Source organism: Girardinichthys multiradiatus, chromosome 8, assembly GCF_021462225.1.
Source record: "Girardinichthys multiradiatus isolate DD_20200921_A chromosome 8, DD_fGirMul_XY1, whole genome shotgun sequence".
NCBI classification, from domain to species: Eukaryota; Metazoa; Chordata; class Actinopteri; order Cyprinodontiformes; family Goodeidae; genus Girardinichthys; species Girardinichthys multiradiatus.
In genome coordinates, this window is record NC_061801.1 from 97,698 (window position 1) to 118,264 (window position 20,567).

At 40.3% G+C, this 20,567-nt stretch overlaps 1 protein-coding gene and 1 long non-coding RNA gene across 2 annotated transcripts in view; one reads left to right on the forward strand and one right to left on the reverse strand.

Annotated features, from left to right (window-relative positions):
- Positions 1–20,567, reverse strand: part of xpo7 (exportin 7) — a 60,731-nt gene that overhangs the window by 40,029 nt on the left and 135 nt on the right. The window lies entirely within an intron of this gene.
- The window catches only part of LOC124872590, an 80,162-nt gene continuing 76,786 nt past the window's right edge, over positions 17,192–20,567 (forward strand). Inside the window, exon 1 of the long non-coding RNA XR_007039329.1 lies at positions 17,192–17,285. This is a non-coding gene — a long non-coding RNA (uncharacterized LOC124872590). The remainder of the gene's footprint in view (positions 17,286–20,567) is intronic.

Genomic DNA, 20,567 nt, shown 5'->3' on the forward strand with positions numbered 1-20,567 from the left:
GTAGAAACCAAAAAGAGAGTTTTGCATCACCTCTCAGGAGCTGGAAAATACAAAATCTTCAAAAAAAAAGAGACGAAAGCATTTTTCACACGTCATTCATTAGCTCCAGATATGTAGAAATATCACCAAAAGAGAACAATGTAATTAGGCATATTTATATACTTACCTAAATATTCTTAAGCTACAAAGCTCAAGTGTTTATTTCATTATATTCTCTTTGCGTTTTCCTTAAATCCTACCATTTTGTTATGTAATTTCTGCTGTAATTGATTTGCTTACATTTTCAAGATGAGGACAGAATTTCCTATCCTTTCTCCCTCAAATCTTTCTTTTTGAGATATTTTCTCCACTTCTTTGCTTTCTTCTCCACACGTGCAAACTTGCTCTCTGTACAGATTAAAACTACACTCTTAAGTCTGTCTTTCCTGCTCGCGAATTCGGTTTGCTCTCTCAGATTTAAGTGGTATCATCACATGGCAGCCATTCCAGCCAATAGAATGATAGTGTGGAACTGTGAGATCACAGCATTCTTTAGGGTGCTCTTGATTCCTTTTAGTGAGTGTGCTTTTGTGGCAACAACGGATCGCCAACCTCCCACAGGATGTAGGGAACCGCCAATAAACCAAAGAAGCAACAGCAACAGCTACTTTGTTTGGCTTGGTGACATTCATCCATCCCTCGTCTAAATCTGCATATCCTCGCAAGGTCACGGGGGTGCTGGTGCCTAGCTTATGCTAACTAGCTGTAGCACGATTGCATCAAGCTGCCCTTAAAGTGACTTTGGCTATTTTTGAGAGTCTAATTTTCAGAAAAAGCTGCTTATAAACATAAAAACATGTTAACTGTTTACTTTGCAGTAGCAAGAATCTAGCAGTATACTGTAGAATGATATAAAGCTATTATCATAAAGTGTTTGGCTTGCTAACATCAATATAGCTTTATGATTGAAATGCTGATTAGTTTTACCCCGTATTACCCCAAACACAGAACAGTAACCTATGTGATTTTAATAAAAAACACAATCTGTCTTTAGGTTTCTGTCGGATGTTTGCAGCTGTTGCTGGTTTGTAATTAGACCCTTTCGGATTAGGAACCAACACCACAAACCTAGTCAACAAACCTAATTTCAGTAAAGATGTGGTCTGGATCTAGGCAGCTTAGGTTTTCTATCCAAGAAACAAACCAGCTGACTAAAGCTGCATATGATTTTGTTTTTTTGATACAAACATGTTTTATATACAATTAAAATTATATATTTTTTAATCAGCAGCAAAAGTCACTTTTCTTCACTGTCTGAACCTGCTTGTCTACAAGACAGTAGCAGCTAATTCCGTGTCTTCCTTTGTGTGCTGACTTACATTTCAGTCAAAACTTATTATAGAAAATCATCTAAGTTTAAGGATACAGTTTAACCTCCTAACCAGATATTTTGCAGAAATTGGCAGACCACCTTCTTTCAAAATAAACTAACTCGGCCTTGTCAAATGCCTAGTCAAATGCAATTAACATCTATTATATACATCTTCCAGGTAATTGTAGGAACACCCATTTTTAGACCTGAGCAACGAATGCACTCCTAAGGTCTGTTGTAAGTTGAATGTTTATTGTTGTTCTCCAAAATGGAGTGGCTTTTGGGAGGCCTAAAATATATGAAAATCCCCAAATTTGGCACTAAATAGTGAATTTTTAAATTGAATTTAAATTGAAGCGCCCCCAAAACTGAGATAGGCTAACCCGTACACCGAAGAGATCTAACATTTTGAATACAGATAGAACCCTCCAGAACAAGAAAAAAAGCCTGTTGGAGGTATGTCTTAAAACTAACAGGAAGTCGGCCATTTCGGGTCAGAGGGTCATTTTTAAAGGGTTTTAGAGATTTACACATGTCCAACTTTGACAAACTCCTCCAAGGAATTTTGAGCCATCAGCTTCAAATTTGGTCACTATCCCCTTAAGCATGGGGAATTAAAGGCCATCAAACTGGTGAGTTTTGCGCATGTCAAGGGGGCATGGCCAGGCCCCAATCTTTGCCCTCTCACCAAAAAATTCAAAACGCTATAGCTTTTGCATAGAAAGCCAGAATTAGACCAAAGTTGGTGCAATTACAGATCACCTGTCAGTGACCTACGATAAAATGTGGTCATACGCTGACATTATTAAAGCCCCACTCCCTGAGAACAGGAAGACACTTTTTTAACCTGAAATGATGCCTTTCTGATCCTCTTTGGTTAATCCACTTGAAACTGTGTCAGAAGACAGATAACGCTCTGGTCTCGTTTGAAACACAGAAACTTTTTTCTAGAGGGTGTGGCTGTGGCAAACTTCGACGTCATGCCATGGCCATACGTTTGGCGCTCCCATTTCCACATATTTTATCTGATCTGCAACAAATTCAATGATCGATCCTAATCCCGCCCCTAAAAGATATTCAGTCAAGTCTCTTGGAGACATTTTGCAAACCACACAGGAAGTCAGTCATTTGTGATCAAAGTCGCAGATTTGTTTCTTTTATACATGTTTCCATGGATTCTACAGCTTTTGTCTCATAGACTTCAAAATGACTCAGTATAGTCTTATGGCATTTGGAATTAAGGTTGGGCGACTGGACGAATTTATCGCCTGTCAACGATAGGCTGAGCCCTTCAACAGTTGTTTTTTAAGAGCGATGCTTTGATTTTTTTGGCCTATGGGTTAAGTGCAAAAACAAAGCTGCAGTAGCCTACATGACTCCGCAGACATACGCTGGACTTGTCTGCGGTGCCACACAATAAACTGCTCGACCGGAAAAAGTCTCCACATCAAAATGTTTTATAAGCGACACACTGCTCGGAGCAGTTGGTCATGCCTACGCGCAGCATCACTGCCACTGTCTGCAAAGCACTGACGGGTGTTCTTCGTCCCTATTACAATTTAATGGCCTTATAGTCAAGTCAAGTTTATTTATAGAGCGCTTTTCAGCAACAAGGCACTCAAGGCACTGTAAATAAAGAAAAAGATTACAATAATACAGAAAATCAAACAGAGGTAATTCAAAAAATAAAGAGAATCGAATGATGGATAAGAAAACGGAAGGAAAATTGGACTGAAAACTTAATTAGTAATGTTTAGAGAACACATTCAAAGGCCATTCTAAACAAGTACGTTTTTAATCTTGATTTAAAGCAACTTAGGGTTTTGCCGGTTTTACAGTTTTCTGGGAGTTTATTCCAGATTAGTGGAGCATAAGAACTACAAGCTGCTTCTCCATGTTTGGTTCTGGGTTTGCAGAGTAGGACCCTGTCCCAATACCCACACTACACCCTATGCCCCTCTATGAAGTGTGTACTTTGTACAAGTGCATGTAGGGGTTGATGAAGTGCGCAGGTTACAAGCGTGCAAAATTGGAGAATTGGGACAGTAGGGGTTACGTCATCGACTTGCACCTCTGCACGGTAACTGCAACATCAAAAAGGGTGGGAACCAGCGCTGTTTTCACAGTCAATTTAAAACTGCAACAAGCAATTGTTTTGAGGAGAAGAAAGTGCAGGAAGCGAAGGAGGCTTATACACCAGACTCTCACCATGCCAGTGTTTGTTTGAAAGGTAACTTCAGTGTTCTGGCCTACTGACTGCCCAGACTCACTCTGAACCCAGTGGTATCTAACAATGTTGAGCCTGGAAAACCAGTAAAAAAAAAATTGTCGGCTTGCTGTGTAAAGTTTACGCAGTTATTATTCTGATTTGATGGCTGGTTACGTTGACGGCTGTGATTGGTTTTTGCTCAGAACGTTATCTGCTCTTTTTCAAGAGGTTTCATAATTGCTGTTTTCAAGGCCTGGGGGAAACACCTGACAAAAGGGACATGTTTATTATTTGAGTTAAATCAGATGTTATTACAGGCAAAACTTTCTTAAGGAAAGCTGTGGGTAAAACATCGAGACAACAGGAAGAAGAGCTTAGTTGGTGTACCATTTCTTCTAAGTTTTTGTAGTTTATTTGCTGAAATTGGGAAATTTTGTTCAAAATCAGTTCTAGTTGGAGACACTTTTGGTACTGGAGTTGATGTGGATGTGCTGACTGTCCCTCTGATCTATTGGTTTTCTCAGTGTAGAAGTTAGCAAATTCATTGCAGGCCCTGGTAGAGTGGAGTTCAGATGCTACAGTTACAGGAGGGTGTGTTAACCTGTCGATCGTGGCAAATAATGCACCAGCATTGTTTATGTTTTTGCTGATGATCTCAGAAAAGAAAGATTCCCTTGCATTTTTCAGTTGTAGGTTATATCTGTATAGTCTCTCTTTATAGATAATATAATGAACATGGAGTCAAGTCTTTCACCACCTGCATTCAGCTTTTCGACACTCCTTTTTTTCCACTTCTGACTGGTGGAGCACTTTTCCATGGAAACATTTTCTTCCCAGAGACGTCTATCACTTTAATTGGAGCAATTGAATCAATGATGTCTGAGATTTTAGAATGAAAGTTTTCTACCAACTCATCTACAGTGTTACAGGGCAAAGTGGAGGTTGAAGAGTAAATCTGGTTAAATGTTTCAGTAGCACCATCCTTAAAGATGTGTTTTCTTATAATGTCTCTTTGGCAAACTGAGCCATTAGAGATGATGCTTTCAAAAATAACAGAAAAGTGGTCAGATAGGGCAACATCAGTTACAGACACCTTGGAAATGTTTAGAACCTTAGTGATGATCAAGTCCAAAATATATCACTGTTTGTGCGTTTGCTGTTTAACATGTTGAGTTAAACCAAAATTTCTAAGAGTGTCACATAGATCTATTGCACTTCTGTCTTCAGGATTGTCCATGTTGGGACCCCACAGCCATGGATTATAAAATGAAAGATGCGGTACATTTGGAAAAGGGGCGGGGGGGGGGGGGGGGGGGGGGGGGTCCCATGATGCCACTGGCTGTATAAAAGCACCCCCTTCCCAATTGTCCTTTCTCTTCCACCCGGACTCCGTGCGAGGCTGGCCGGAGAGGCAGGGCGCTAATGTCTCTTTGCTGGCAAACAGACAAAAAAACTCTTCAAACTGGATCCAAGGGTGTCATACGATCATCGATCATATGCACTGAGTTAAGTACGGATGAATTACTGTTTGTGTACCCAGTATTCATTCATAAAAAGGGAAAATTAAGGTATAAGCATTGCTTTACTTTCTCTCAGAGGCCTGGAGAAGCAAACTGTCTTCCAGAGAATTCCCTGCAGAGACAAAGCCGAGTGGAGCGGTTTTCCCATTCTGAAAGGAGAACAGGAGCCGCATCACTGTGGTAACGTGCAGCGACAGCGAGCCGCCGAAGCTAACCTTCGTTCAAAGTGGATGTTTCGTCAAACTTCGTCGTCGCCTGGACAACTCCTCAACATGGTTCATACGAGGTTAGGGTTTGGGCAGAGTAATACAGAAAGATTTATGATCTGAACATTTTTCATTTTATGAAGTTTGGTTTTGTTTGTGTTGAACTCAGCTATCTTAGTGCTAGCAGGCTATCTGCAGTACACATGCTCAGTTTTGTGTTCTGTGCTTTTAAAGTTAAGACAAACTTTATTTAAAGGGGTCATTTTAACACAGAAGATTGATCATAACGCACCGTGTGCGCTTATGCATTTTAACCCTTTTATTGACGGTATTTTTGAAGGTGTGTGTTTGATTCTGGTGCTAAGCTATCAGCTTCTTTTGTTAGCTTTAAGTGCTAACAGGTAAGGACACGTGCTTGTTCCTAAAGAATATTTACCCAGAAAGGTTGTTAGTTTTCAATCCAGGAAATAATATTTCCCTAACATTATTTTACTAAATTTGATAACTAAGTAGACACCATTAAGCCCCATTTCTCCAGAAAGATTTGTCTCTTTTCCAAAATATTCCATTAATATTTCTTTAAATATTATTTTAATAAAGGCAGCTAATGAGACACCGTTGAGAATTAGTCATCAAGAAGGTTGGTTTTATTCAGCAGACCATTCTTTAAAACATTATTTTAATAAAATATTTTATCTGATCTTGCATTGTGAATGGTTGTCTAAAGGTTTCCTGATTATTGCCTAAGATGGTTCCAAGACTAACTTGCATTTTCCACCAACCCAGTGGATAATCTTCTCCCTCGATGACCTCCTCACTGAGGTAACAGTCCATTCTTGTCTACGCCCTCTACTCCAGTGTGAGGCAAGTTGGAAGCCTCACTCTCCCCAAAAGGCTGTCCAAAAAATGGGGCTTCTTCTTTCGTAGCTGTAGAGTTTCTTCTCTTTCCCCATCTTCCTCTTGGATTGTCGTTTTATCGGAACTTTCCAACAAATTCCACCGTTTCAGCCTGCAGTCTGCTACGGACAAAGTCGAGCTGGGCTGTTGTTGTAGCAAGCGTCCGTCAGAGATGCAGTGTGCAGCAGGTGCAGGGTTTTTTCGACATCATATTTATTATCCAACTGTACCAAAACCTTTTCTTTAAGGACTTGTCTTTTTTTTTGCATCATCTATATTTACTTTTAAAACATATTCTCTCAGATGGTGAAGCATTGGGACAAGGGAAGACACAGTCACATAATTTTCTGCTGATAACATTTCAGTAAAATCAGCAATGGGCCTAAGTGCTGCGTTCATGGCCTCCAAGACACTGATGTCCTGCCAGGTCAAGCTGGGAATGCGAATGGCGGCTCTTGCCGCAACAAAAACCCTTTTAATGGCTGGGGCCTGTTTAAGAACGCACTCCACCATTCTATTCTTTCATTCCCCGATGGGTTAGAGATTCCTTTAAGCAAACAATAAAAATAAGTTAGCTTTGTAACTTATTTCTAATGAGATTTTAACGTTGGTACATGGAAGCAATGCTTCAAATTATTTACTACATTACCATGATCATCGAATGCTGCGGCAGTTTGAGTTCCTCTTATTTTGCCAAGCTCCCGTTGTCTCTGCCAGCTGTCTGCAAAGGCTCCATTGATGGAGCTGCCTATGACCAACGCACTGTCAGTGTTTGCCTTTTGTTTTTTAATGGCATTAACTGCCACATTTAAGTTATGTCCAAAACAATTTAGTCATGGCCAGTCCAGAGTCCTAATAGCGCTTACAATATTGGCTCTGTTGTCTGTAATGACACAACATAATTTCTCCTTCATGATCCCCCACTCTTCGGTGCACTCTCAAAGCTCCTCAGCAAGCACTGAAGCTGTGTGGTCATTAGGAACATACGTGGTTTTGAGACATTTTGCGTTTAACTCATAGTTTTAATTGACAATGTGAATTTGAATTTTCTGTTGGTGAAATTCTTTTCCAGAGCTTGTTGATGGAGCTGCAGCATCTGGTTATAGCGTAGCATACCCAGCCGGATGGTAAACACGTAAATGCTCATGCAAATTCGTCGTGTTTGAATCCTTTGCTCGCACTATATGTACAGGGGTTGGACAATGAAACTGAAACACCTGGTTTTAGACCACAATAATTTATTAGTATGGTGTAGGGCCTCCTTTTGTGGCCAATACAGCGTCAATTCGTCTTGGGAATGACATATACAAGTCCTGCACAGTGGTCAGAGGGATTTTAAGCCATTCTTCTTGCAGGATAGTGGCCAGGTCACTACGTGATACTGGTGGAGGAAAACGTTTCCTGACTCGCTCCTCCAAAACACCCCAAAGTGGCTCAATAATATTTAGATCTGGTGACTGTGCAGGCCATGGGAGATGTTCAACTTCACTTTCATGTTCATCAAACCAATCTTTCACCAGTCTTGCTGTGTGTATTGGTGCATTGTCATCCTGATACACGGCACCGCCTTCAGGATACAATGTTTGAACCATTGGATGCACATGGCCCTCAAGAATGGTTCGGTAGTCCTTGGCAGTGACGCGCCCATCTAGCACAAGCATTGGGCCAAGGGAATGCCATGATATGGCAGCCCAAACCATCACTGATCCACCCCCATGCTTCACTCTGGGCATGCAACAGTCTGGGTGGTACGCTTCTTTGGGGCTTCTCCACACCGTAACTGTCCAGGATGTGGGGAAAATATTAAAGGTGGACTCATCAGAGAACAATACATGTCTCACATTGTCCACAGCCCAAGATGTGCGCTCCTTGCACCATTGAAACTGACGTTTGGCATTGGCATGAGTGACCAAAGGTTTGGCTATAGCAGCCCGGCCGTGTATATTGACCCTGTGGAGCTCCCGACGGACAGTTCTGGTGGAAACAGGAGAGTTGAGGTGCACATTTAATTCTGCCGTGATTTGGGCAGCCGTGGTTTAATGTTTTTTGGATACAATCCGGGTTAGCACCCGAACATCCCTTTCAGACAGCTTCCTCTTGCGTCCACAGTTAATCCTGTTGGATGTGGTTCGTCCTTCTTGGTGGTATGCTGACATTACCCTAGATACCGTGGCTCTTGATACATCACAAAGACTTGCTGTCTTGGTCACAGATGCGCCAGCAAGACGTGCACCAACAATTTGTCCTCTTTTGAACTCTGGTATGTCACCCATAATGTTGTGTGCATTTCAATATTTTGAGAAAAACTGTGCTCTTACCCTGCTAATTGAACCTTCACACTCTGCTCTTACTGCTGCAATGTGCAATCAATGAAGACTGGCTACCAGGCTGGTCCAATTTAGCCATGAAACCTCCCACACTAAAATGACAGGTGTTTCAGTTTCATTGTCCAACCCCTGTATGTACAAGCGGCACACCGCAATTAGATCCTGTGGTTTACCCCTTTCATCTGGTTTAAAGCCAAAGTTTTTCCAAATAGGCGACTGTGTTGGCAACTAGTTTTTCCATTTTTGGACATTTGTGTTTTAAATTGGCAAATCAGTCCGTGCATGTTTACATTGATCCGCCCACAAAAAAGTAAAAATGTCACCTGTCTGAATATATCACCTATTGTCATTTGTTGGACTAACAAATATTGGTTGAAAACATTTTACATATCGCCCAACCTTATTGGGAATCAAAAGTTATTAGCTGTATCTAAGCATGTGGGCTTGGCCAAAAATTTGACTTCTCGGCATGAAAGACAAAGGTCTAATAACTTCCACATGCGGTCGGAGCTCTACCAAAGTTTCTGTGTCTCATCTCAGACCAGCACTGAACACATTAACATGCTCATTTACTGATATCACATTTGACCCACCCCTTACAACAGGAAGTCACATGTTTCACTGGTGGAGGTCCTTTTACACTCTCACTCATTCAAGTTTTGAGTGCTGTCTGATGACACAGAACATAGTGATGTTGAATTCTGTGAACTGCGACTGTGGCAAAAGTGATTACATTACTTTTGCCCCATCTACTGAGAACAAAGTCACATGTTTCGTCGACAAAAGACCCTACGTGAAAGTGTGTGGAAGTTTCAAACCTTGTCTAATAACATAATTTCAAATGACATTTTCAAAATACTACAGAAAGTCTTCATTGATGCTTTACGGCCAAACAGAAATTGACAACTTCCATCTGGAAGGCCAGATTTCATTCAAATTTAGAAAACTTCTCACCGGAGCTGAACTGATCCTGACTGAACATAATGTCAGAGCTTGATTATGTAAATGCCTAGTGGCGATGCGTGAAACTGTGTGACGGGCTTGCTGGAGGCGTTGAGGTGGTAATGCGGAAAGCCCATAGTCGCAACACAAACCAGAGCGGTGCTGGGATGCAAGGGCTGCTCAATGCTGCTTGCAGTTTTCATTATTTTTTATTATTTTAGGATACAGTACATTTACTGTCATGCAATTCCCATCTGGTTTTGTTTTTTGAAAATAACGCATAATTTCTAACTTTTTTTGGTACACATTATTTCATTATTTGGTGAGGTCTGGAGAAAATACAGGTGCTGGTGTCTGGCCATTTATTCTCCCTCAGTCATAATTTTCTATTTCTAGTAGAGATGGGCAATAAAACGATAGCAATATATTTCTCTATATAATTTTTCCACGATAAGACATATGAGAAAGGATCGATATAGGTATATGAACAACCAATGATAATAGGAGGTACTCCGTGCTGGACCAATACTGTGGCTGGAACCACGCAGTTACATTGACAGAGACAGCACAGACGCGCTAATGGGTAATGTTTGTGCAGCTGTAGCCTCTTACTTCAGATAACAGGTAGGTCATCACTGAAAAAAAGAGAAACAAAATTGTTCCCCAAAGGAGAAAAGACATAAGACCCAGCAAACGACACCATTGACAAGTATGGATGGTCAAGTGGAGGTATCTTGGCTATTTACATTTACTTTTCCTTCCCATAGAAAGTACTCCTGGATCAGTGCTTCTTTGTTCTTTTTGTGTCTCTGCTCTGTTCTCTGTAACCCCCAGTCGGTCGTGGCAGATGGCCGCTCACACTGAGCCTGGTTCTGGTTCTGCTGGAGGTTTCTTCCTGTTAAAAGGGAGTTTTTCCTCTCTACTGTCGCTACATGCATGCTCAGTATGAGGGATTGCTGCAAAGTCAACTCCAGTGACTGTCCACTGTCTCTACGTGCTCATCCAGGAGGAGTGAATGCTGCAAGTCACTGACTGGATGCAATCTGCTGGGTTTCCTTAGATAGAAAAACTTTTTATCCAATTGGAATAAAAAGCTAACTCTGACTGCACTGTTCAATTGTTAGGATTAATAGGAATGTATGTACCTGACTGTTGTGAAGTGCCTTGAGACGACATGTGTTGTGAATTGGCACTATATAAATAAAACTGAATTGAATTGAATTTAAAGTTGGACAAAAAAAACAAGATAAATTACGTCGAGCGCATGTTACGCCAAAGCTGGGGAATACCAACAATCTGTTTTACCAACCAAACTAGTGCCACACACTGGAGCAAGCAGAATTTAAAACTTTACAATCCCAGACAGGAGCGAGTGCCCCCCCTCCCCCCTCAAGTCATCTGAGCGGTCGTCCACATCTAGCGTCATGTCAGCAAAACTTGGGATAAAGCGCCAGAATCCAAATCGGGATTACTTTGAATATGACTGCGTTTCAGATAAAACAAAGTGTCTTCTAGTGTAGAGTGACCAGATGTCCCAGATTTAGACGACCTGTCCCCGGAAATGTCCCTGATTTTAGCGTTTTGTAAATGAGAAATGTTGTGTGTAGACTTACTACGGTAGCTGGGGTAGAAATCTCGAATGAGCATGTTGCATACAACAACTGCTGTTACGGTAGCTGGTCGCGCTGCTGTTAACGTTACAGAGTAGAAGAAGAAGAGCCGAGTGCACCGCCTTGGACTGGGCTGATCCTGGCCGTGATGAAGGTTTGTTTCACGGTAGGAAACGTTACTAGTGTTGTCAACATTCAAAAAAATGGTAAAAAAAACAAAACAAAAACAAATGGCTATGTGTTTTGTTTTACTAAAGGTGAGGACACAATTGCTAAACCAAGTTTTTATGAACGAACAGAACAGCAAATAGGAAGACGAGCGCAACTTCCTGATTTGGGAATATGGAGCTACAGTGTCAAAAAGGATTCGTCCAAAGTAAGATGTTTTAGAATTGATTGGTGACTTTTAGTTTATATTTCCTCATTTAGTTATTAGTTGTTTTGCTAATTTTTTATAGTGATTTATGCACTCAGGCTGAGGGGTGTTTTCCACTCAGTTTGGACATATGAAAGTTACTGAAAGGAGTCAGAAATAGGGAAAGTTAATGAGACAAGAACTACATGAACTGAGAATGATGAGAATGGAGAGAGAATCACCTGATTTAATGTGCATTTCTTCTATTATATGAGCCTGTAGCTCCAAGTAAAAATAGTTGTTTTTTTCTTTTTACTAAATATGACAATTTTGGTATTTCATCAACTGAGGAAAATAGTTAAATGATTAAAGAAAAGTTAATATTTAAAGGATAATCCTAGTTTCTAAAAATATCCAACTACTAATGGGTATCTGAAACAAAAATCCTATTTTATTTGTTAAATTGTAATTTTTCAGTATGTTATACGCGTTAATGTTTTTGGAGAGGATTGTGATTATATTATGTCTCTTTTAGAATAGTGAACGTCTGATAGAAGAGGAGAGAGGAAGAAAACAGACAGACTCATAGAAAGAAGAGTAAAGCTAAGAGCAGGGAAAGAGCAGATGAGTGTTAGAAAAAGGAGGAGAGTAAAGAAGACACATTACTACTGTTATTTCTTATATTACTCTTAGGAAATACTAACAGTGTGGATAGACTTCTCTACTGTTACACTTGATTTTTATAGTTTATTTATGAATAAATATTTTAAAATAAATGAAACTGTTACTGTACCAATGTTTTCATTATATCTTGATAACATTTATTTCTTTTAATCTCTGAGGTGGAATTGTCCCTGTCTTTGATTTCAGAAAAGACTAAAACTATAACTGAAACTAATAAAAACTAAACTGAAACTAAGCATTTTAAAAATAAAAACTAAACTAAAATAGCAAATGCTAAAAACTAATTAAAACTAAAATAGAATTGAAAATGTGAAGTCAAATCTAAATAAAAATAAAAACTAATGAAAATTGCTAAACTATTAAAACCTTGCTGAGAACAATGCCATGCATACTTGGACTGATATCACATTATCTTCCCTGTAAAGTCACTTGTGTATGAGTACATTTGAAATATATTTTTTATTTATATTTATATTGACAGAAAAAACAAAAAATCTACACTGAGAGCAAAGTGTACCGGAGTCCAATTCCTTGTTTGTGTGCACAAATTTGGCAATAAAGCTGATTCTGAATTTATTTATCAGTTGAATAATGTTCAATGACATGCTAAACTTTTAAAAATAAAATCTTTAAATCAAAAATAACCTGATATCTTCAAATCTCACTTCATAGTACCAGGGAACATTAAAGATTGACAAAAATAGTGATTTGTTTTATATCGTTATATATATATATATTGATATATACTGACATGAAAAATATGATCGTGAAAGTATTTTTTCCAAATTGCCCAGCCCTAATTTCTAGTATTGCGTGTCATCATACTTGTATTTTGCCGAGGGAAGTTTGAACATTTTCACCAGTATCCCTGTCTGCCAGGTTACTACATGTACTTTGCCTGAAAACATCAACTATTATCCAGTTCTCTGCTCAAGAAAAATATGAACCAAATACCCTAATAAAATTAAACATTTTCATAAAGTCTTGGATTTTTTTCATGTTGGCACAGTTTGAAGTCCTTTATGAAAAACTTTACTGGCTGGGAAAAATCCTACACTTCAAGCCCTTGTAGACTATTCTTGCAAATTGGCCTCAAAGCACCACACAGCTAAGGTGGAGTATATATACCATTAATGCCTGTGGATGCAGATTCCACATGTGCCAAATAACACATTGGAAGCACTTCATTGTCATCTAGTGCAGCGTTTTTCTTCCCTGGTCTTCTGGGCACACTGGCCTGCATGTCTTAGATGTTTCCCTGCTTCAGTACACCTGATTTCAGTTGATGGCTAATTAATAGGCTTTTACTGAACTGCAGTCACCTGAATCAGTTGTGTTAAACCAGGGAAACATGGAGGACAGTGTGCCTTGAGGACCATGGTTGAAAAACAATGATCTAGTGATCAGAGTTATGCCCAACTACTGACATTCATGATAAACATTTGTATCTATAGTTTGTGCAACAGTCTGTACTTGATTTAGAATCTGCATGTGTATGCTACAATTTTGCCTTGCGATGGGTCTAGCACATTTTCATCTGTCTATCACCAAGCTATGGACCATCAAGGTGGATACAGAGATCATAAGCAGGAGCTTCAACATTAAAGATATATGCATAACATCAAAGATTTTTTAGTTCAGCTTTAACATAAAGTTTGTCTGAAGTAAGTTTAGGTGTCCAATAAAAATCCTATGTGAGGTTTTGTATTTGGTTTACAGCTTCCACCCAGATATTTTATTTGACACCTCCAGATGATCACATGCAGGACTTGTTTCCAAGAACAAAATAGTAGGAAAGACTTATGCATTCCATATAAGGGTTGGGGTATGCTGTAGCTTCTAAATGAGTTCCCTAAACTTTTCTAAACTTTCACAAAGCGCCCCGATGAACAAATCCTGTACATTCTGACAGTCCCAGCTTATTCAGTACATACAGGTCCTTCTCAAAATATTAGCATATTGTGATAAAGTTCATTATTTTCCATAATGTCATGATGAAAATTTAACATTCATATATTTTAGATTCATTGCACACTAACTGAAATATTTCAGGTCTTTTATTGTCTTAATACGGATGATTTTGGCATACAGCTCATGAAAACCCAAAATTCCTATCTCACAAAATTAGCATATTTCATCCGACCAATAAAAGAAAAGTGTTTTTAATACAAAAAACGTCAACCTTCAAATAATCATGTACAGTTATGCACTCAATACTTGGTCGGGAATCCTTTGGCAGAAATGACTGCTTCAATGCGGCGTGGCATGGAGGCAATCAGCCTGTGGCACTGCTGAGGTCTTATGGAGGCCCAGGATGCTTCAATAGCGGCCTTTAGCTCATCCAGAGTGTTGAGTCTTGAGTCTCTCAACGTTCTCTTCACAATATCCCACAGATTCTCTATGGGGTTCAGGTCAGGAGAGTTGGCAGGCCAATTGAGCACAGTGATACCATGGTCAGTAAACCATTTACCAGTGGTTTTGGCACTGTGAACAGGTGCCAGGTCGTGCTGAAAAATGAAATCTTCATCTCCATAAAGCTTTTCAGCAGATGGAAGCATGAAGTGCTCCAAAATCTCCTGATAGCTAGCTGCATTGACCCTGCCCTTGATAAAACACAGTGGACCAACACCAGCAGCTGACACGGCACCCCAGACCATCACTGACTGTGGGTACTTGACACTGGACTTCTGGCATTTTGACATTTCCTTCTCCCCAGTCTTCCTCCAGACTCTGGCACCTTGATTTCCAAATGACATGCAGAATTTGCTTTCATCCGAAAAAAGTACTTTGGACCACTGAGCAACAGTCCAGTGCTGCTTCTCTGTAGCCCAGGTCTGGGGAATGCGGCACCTGTAGCCCATTTCCTGCACACGCCTGTGCACGGTGGCTCTGGATGTTTCTACTCCAGACTCAGTCCACTGCTTCCGCAGGTCCCCCAAGGTCTGGAATCGGCCCTTCTCCACAATCTTCCTCAGGGTCCGGTCACCTCTTCTCGTTGTGCAGCGTTTTCTGCCACACTTTTTCCTTCCCACAGACTTCCCACTGAGGTACCTTGATACAACACTCTGGGAACAGCCTATTCGTTCAGAAATTTCTTTCTGTGTCTTACCCTCTTGCTTGAGGGTGTCAATAGTGGCCTTCTGGACAGCAGTCAGGTCGGCAGTCTTACCCATGATTGGGGTTTTGAGTGATGAACCAGGCTGGGAGTTTTAAAGGCCTCAGGAATCTTTTGCAGGTGTTTAGAGTTAACTCGTTGATTCAGATGATTAGGTTCATAGCTCGTTTAGAGACCCTTTTAATAATATGCTAATTTTGTGAGATAGGAATTTTGGGTTTTCATGAGCTGTATGCCAAAATCATCCGTATTAAGACAATAAAAGACCTGAAATATTTCAGTTAGTGTGCAATGAATCTAAAATATATGAATGTTAAATTTTCATCATGACATTATGGAAAATAATGAACTTTATCACAATATGCTAATTTTTTGAGAAGGACCTGTATATGTAGCTAATATGTTGAACCCTGCGTGTTGGATGATGCATTACATTAACCCAGTGACACTAAATTAGATCTATTTCAATGGGCTACATCATCAACATTAGGGATGGAGGATAAATCTGCACGGCAGATATTATCGGCCAATATATGTAATTTCTTTTTATATTGGCATCGGTCTGATGAGTAAAAATGTTCGCTGATGTCATATTGTTTGGTTTGTGTGACTGTGGGATTCCAAACAGTCCCTGAACGCAGCTGGAAACGTTCCAATTCTCGCATGCGCACGTTAAAGTTCAATGGCAGGTCAACGCTAAAGCCAACATCACCTAGAAGTATTTTACGGTATCCCAAGAAGACAGCCGAAAAGCAATATGCAATTCGTGCAAAGGTGAAGTTATGCGAGGTGGTGAGCACGCGAGGTCTTTCAATACCACAACTGTAAGAACACATTTGAAAAATAAACACCCATCGGCAAGCCTGGAGCTACCGCTAAACAGGGAACTATTGCACAAGCACTGGAAAAAACAAAGAAATTCAGCAAAGATTTAGCGAAAGCCATATCTATAACAAAGAGGATAACCAAAATGATTGTGCTAGATGACCAGTCTTTTTCTATAGTAGAGAACACAGGGTTTCGTCGGCTCATGGAACCCATTGAGCCCCGCTACAGCATACCGAATCGCCGAATTTCAAACTAAAACGAGCTGTGTTGCATGCCCACAAATTCACAGGCTCTCACACAGGCGCTGTAATTGCCGCTGCATTTGACGACATGTTGGCTCAGTGGAACATTTCTAAAGAGAAAGTGCACGTAGTCCTTCATGACAACGCCGACAATATGCAAAAGGGACTTGACGAATGTGGTATTAAAAGCCTTGGTTGATGGCACACAAACTGCAGCTAGCTGTACACAATGGACTTATTAGCCAGCATAGCGTCTCTGACTGCATTGCTTTGGGAAGATGTTTATTGGGACATTTCAAGCATTCACAGCTCGCTACATCACAAATGCAAGACATCCAGACAGAGCTGGGCTTGCCTAACAAGACCCTCCAACAAGATGTCACAACTTGTTGGAATGGTACTCTGTACATGATGAGAAGCTTACTGGAACAGAAACGTGTGCTCGGCGTGTATGGGGCAGATCACGAGCTCCCTGTGTCATTGACTGTGAAGCAATGGAGTCTTATCGAAAACATGACCACACTGCTGGGCCCATTTGAACAGCTGATGCGACAAATAAGTTCACAATCGGCTTCTACTGCGGATGTGATACCCTTCGTTGTGGCACTAAAACGTTTACTAAGCAAGAACACGGACACAGATGCCGGAGTCGGCACTGCAAAGGCCACCTTATTGGAAGCAGTTAATAAGCGCTTCACGTCAGCTTTCTGTGAACCGCTTTACTACATGTCAACCATTTTGGACCCAAGGTACAAAGATTGTTACTTTGACACTACACTGAGGGCAACTGCCATTAATGAACTACAGCAAGAAGTTCACATGATGACAAATGACAAGGATACAGACAAGGCTCCTGCAGAAGAGGAGGGACCAGGGGAAAAGAGGCACAGATTGAGTGATGAAAGCGGGCATTCACTGATGAACATGTTCAATGAGATTTTAAAGGAAAGGAGGAGCTCAGAGCAGCACACACTCCAAAGAAGCCCATCAGTTGGTCAGGTGAGTCTTTTGTACAAAATTTCCTAAATGTCACTTTTAAATTTAGTGATGCAATTTTATAAATATAAGTGCATAGTGCCCTCGTGTTGAATCGTGGTAATTGCATCTCTCCAGACCACTGAGGATTGTGATTTAATGTTAAAAAAATGTTACTAGCAATGTAGATGCTGGCAGTCCTTTTAAATGTGTTAAAAATGTGATCTTGATTCTGTTTTCATAAGTACAGAATTATTTGACAGAGCCAACCATATCTAGATCAGAGGATCCCCTGCTCTTTTGGAAAAACAACTGTTCTCGCTTCCCGGCACTTGCTCAACTTGCACACAAGTATCTTTCGGCTCCATGCACCAGCGTAGAGAGTGAACGTCTCTTCTCAGTTGCAACACTTATTGTTGATGAAAAAAGAAACAGAATCCATTGTGAGAAAACAGAAATGCTTCTCTTTGTTAAAAAAAAAAAACATGGACTTTGTTATGAAGTTGTTATAAGTTGATTTCCAACATTTAACAAAAGCACTTTGCTTCACTGACACTTAAGTTCACATTGAAATTGTAAGCTTAGGGTTCAAAGTCATAGTGTAATGCACACTTAAGCTCATACCTAAAACTGAAGGTGGATGTTGACAGTTACATCAAATAGGTTTACAGTCAGATAAGCTGAGCTTCTATTTTTTTTTATGGCTGTTTGTTGTTACAGGGGCTTTGTAAATGTTCCTGCTACATCTTTGCCTAAATGTTTTAAGGCCAGTGCAATGTGATTGTACAATTTAATGGCAAATTTGCATTTTCAATTAAAAAAAGAATTAGAATTTTTCCTATTATTATTAGTATGAATAAAAAAATTTCCATTCATTTTAATATAGGAAAATATCAGATATCGGCCACAGCAGCAATACAAATATCGCACATCGGTATCAGCAGAAAAATATCATATCGGACCCTCCCTAATCAACATAAAGGTGTCAGGCTATAGCTTATCAAATGTTCTTTGCCACATCATTCATACTTTCATTCTCAAAAATACACTCCTGGTCAGATCCACCTTCTCATTTAATGGTTGTCTTTATTTTTATGACTATTTACATCGTAGATTCTTAGAGAAGGCATCAAAACTGAATGAACACATATGGAATGAAGTGGGGAATAATTAAATATCTTTTAGATTTTATATCCTTCCAAATAGCCTCCCTTTGATTAATGCATTGCTCTCTTGGTATTCTCTCAATGAGCTTCATGAGGTGGTCACCTGAAATGGTTTTCCAAATAATGTCCAGAGGTTCATTGAGAGACGGTCAAAAGTTAATATTTCAGTCATCAAAGCAAAGAGCGACTACTTTGAGGAATCTAAAATATAAGACATATTCAAAGTTATTTCACAATTTCTTGTTTGCTACATAATTCTATAGTTGTTCATTCAGTTTTGTTGCCTTCAGTAAGAATCTGAGTACGATGTAAACAGTCATAAAAATAAAGAAAACTAGTAAATGTGTATCTGAAAAATTGGAGCCGTAGTATATATTCCTTAATAACAAAATGTGACCTAAACAGTGTCAGTAAAATTAGGAACAGCTATTCAAGATGAGTTTGGTAGATATTTAATGACGAACAGATCGCAGACCTGCTGTTATGTAAATTAATGCAAAGCTACCGATTGCAATCTGCATGGCCAAAATCATTCTCTTTAAGTTTTGACCAGCTAAAAAACCATCAAATTGACAAAAACACACCGTTTTTCTTCTGAAAACTTGTCACGACTACCTGACAGTCGTAACAGAGCAGAGTGCTGAATTTGTTTTCCCTACATTCATTGGTTGGACAGTGCCAGAAGAGATCTGTTGTTCCACACAAGCACACCAACTAGAAGGAAACAAGCGCACCCCCAAGGAGGCTGTGGCAGTTTTGATCCACGCAGAGTTTGGGAGATGGAGAACAGAAGATATTCAAAAGCAAGCAAAGTTTTGAGTGTAAAGATATAAAATCCTGGTCTTAACTTGAAAATGTAAGCTATTGATTTTTGGCATTTTAATTCCCCCATAGGCATCAAGCAGCAACAGGTGGGGGAGAAACCGTATGACGGAAAATCATAGCAAGTTTGAAACTTTTTAAAACCTTGGAAAAGCTGGTTTGAAATAATCAGCCTATGATTCGCTCATCTTTTTTCAAAGGATCAGTCCTGTAGTTTCATTAATATATTCATATATTATGTAAGACTAGTTCCCTTAGCATCATTAGCAACATGAAAAATACACTATTTTACAGTCATTGAAGCTTTCTGGGATGCATCCCAACGACAGTCGGTTTCCGTGATGCAACTAATCTCCCACGGGAGCTCACTCACACGTTCCAACAAAACGCAAGCACTGCTGAGTATCGGGTGTTTTCATTTTTAAAATATCCTCGTAACCCTCATGTTGAAAACAAGAACACTACGGTGCTCTGAAAATCCCACAAAAATGTCTTTCTCGGGACAATATGGGCGAGCAACCGGCGAAACAGAAAGTTGAGCATTGTCCCGTCTAGGATTCCCTACACATGTGTCCGGATCTGAGCACGAAGCAGCAGAGCGGGCTACACAACACAGCACCGCTTAGCTGCCCCCGTTACAAAAACAACGCGGAAAACCCCCCAAAACCTTCCCAGAGACACCCACAAGCCGGGAATCCGAAATTCATTTTACCGACAAACACTTCAACAGACTCGGTCATGTTTTCAAAGAGCTCGGGCGGGAGAAGTTGACGTCTGGCTGCAGCTAGGTGTTAGTTTAGCTTGCATCAGCGTCCGGATAGCTGTACCAATAGGGAAGAAAATAAAGCTTTATCCGAAGAGCTCCGAGACCGGGGCAAAGTGTCCGCTATGACACGGCCTCATTGCTCCTGACAGGATAAATACCCCTGATGTGGATCATATTGGCGCCAACTCACACTTAACCCCTGCATGTTAGCCTGAAAGCTAGTCGTACACGTACACAGTCAGCCATTTGTCCGTTACTGTTCTTATTTTAAAACACGCCGACAAAGTACGACATCAAGCATATGGCGATAAGCACCCAGTTAAAACATACACCGGCAACCCCACTGGGTGGAACTGCACAGGCATGCAGTGACTGTTTTCGTTCCGTCCAGCAGCTAACACAAGCTAACGCAATGACAGCAGGCCACGAGTCAACACAGGCTGCCTCATCCTTTCTTTTACTGCCTACAGCTCCGCGTCCCGCCGCCGACTGCACCCACTCGCCCCGCACACCGGCTGCGTGCCTGCAACTCCGCAGCTGGATCAAGGTTCA